Below are 1665 nucleotides of genomic sequence, written 5' to 3'. Positions count from 1 at the left end.
AAGCAGTGTTTGAGAATAGGAAAAGTATACAGTGATTTTGAAACAGTTGAATTCGGTGTACCTCTAGGTTCAGTTCTGGGTCAAATTCTTTTCCTTGTGTACATAAACGACCTATGTAATGGAGAATTAAATAGTAAATTAACAGCTTTTGCAGATGATACAGCACTGACGTATTCTGATTACAATTTTGGGCTATTCGTAGACAAATCAATGATGATTTAAAAGTTTTAAATTTTTGGTTTAATAAAAACTCAATGCTCCTAAGTGACAAAACAAAATTCATGATATTTAACTTACGAGGAACAAGTAACTTTGAATATGATATATACTATCATCATTTTACGTGCTCTGCGAGTAACGTTTGTTATTGTAAAAGATATTGACACAAATTTATCTTAGAAAGGTCATATAAATTCACTGAAGAAAGAGTTTTATAGAAGTTTGAGAAGCTTTTATATGTTGCGTGATGTATGTCTTCCAAACTTGCTACTGAATGTTTACTACGCTTTAATACACTCCAGACTAAGTTATGGGCTTGTATGCTGGGGAGGTACGTATATATTCACAATGCATCCTCTCATTATATTTAAAAAATCCTTTCTCCTCATTATTACGAAATGAAATAAGACCAATCATTCCTGGCCACTATTTTTTAATTTAAAAATACTCCCCTTGCGAAATGTTTACATATATAAGGTATTGAAACTATTTTTCATAAGAAGCTCAAACCCAGCCCTCACACGTAATATTAGATATAATTTCCGGTTTGCTTTTTCCGGTTCCAAAGCCTAATCTAACTGTTTTCAAACAGTTTTTTTTTTACTTTTAATGCTCCAAGATTGTTTAATCATATTTCCGTTAAATTAGACCATTTAGCACCATTAAATCGTTTTTAAAAAGTTGAAAAATGTGTTTATTTTCGTTGGATAATTGCGAGTGATTTCTGAAAATTGTTGAATGAAATAGTTAATAATATGTACATTTTAGTTCGTTTTTATCACATTTCATAATTCCAATTATTCTTTTTGTTTTTACGTCCATGACTTGTTTTATAAATTTTGTATGGTTGTCTTATATTATTTATTAATTATATTATTTAAGTAGTGGTTTCATTCCTCCTTTGAGTTTAGTTTTATTATTTTAGTTTAATCTTATGTGCATCCTTCATCGGGCTTTTGCCTAATGGATGCTCTATTATTTCACAATTATAGAATTTTTTTTGTAAGTTATTTTTTATTGTTAAGTTTACTTTCAGTTTTTTTGAAAGATTATATTATTATTTAATTATTTTTAAGTTTGTAAATATTTCACGGTCGATGGTTTTACATACTTTTTGTTTTTTGTTATAAATCTATTTTAAAGTTTGTAAATACGGTGGAATGAAATCTTGTTGAAAAGAATGAAATGAAATTTGAAACTCTGTCAGACTACATACTACACACCAAACATGAGGTATAATCTTATTTAAGATATTCCAACCATTTCACAAGAGCTATTACCCGTAGAAAGAAGCATAGGTAAGTATTTTACGCTAATTAATGATGGCGAAAAAAGTTGGCATATAGACATCATTTTGGAAACTAAACAACGGAGTTGTTGCCGAAGTGTTCTTGTTATATGAGGACAAAAAGCTGAGGAGAACTCCTATTACAGATTGCCCTAAAT

Source organism: Homalodisca vitripennis, unplaced genomic scaffold, assembly GCF_021130785.1.
Source record: "Homalodisca vitripennis isolate AUS2020 unplaced genomic scaffold, UT_GWSS_2.1 ScUCBcl_4505;HRSCAF=10716, whole genome shotgun sequence".
NCBI lineage: Eukaryota > Metazoa > Arthropoda > Insecta > Hemiptera > Cicadellidae > Homalodisca > Homalodisca vitripennis.
The sequence above is the reverse complement of the archived record's forward strand: the minus strand, read 5'-3'. Positions refer to the sequence as shown.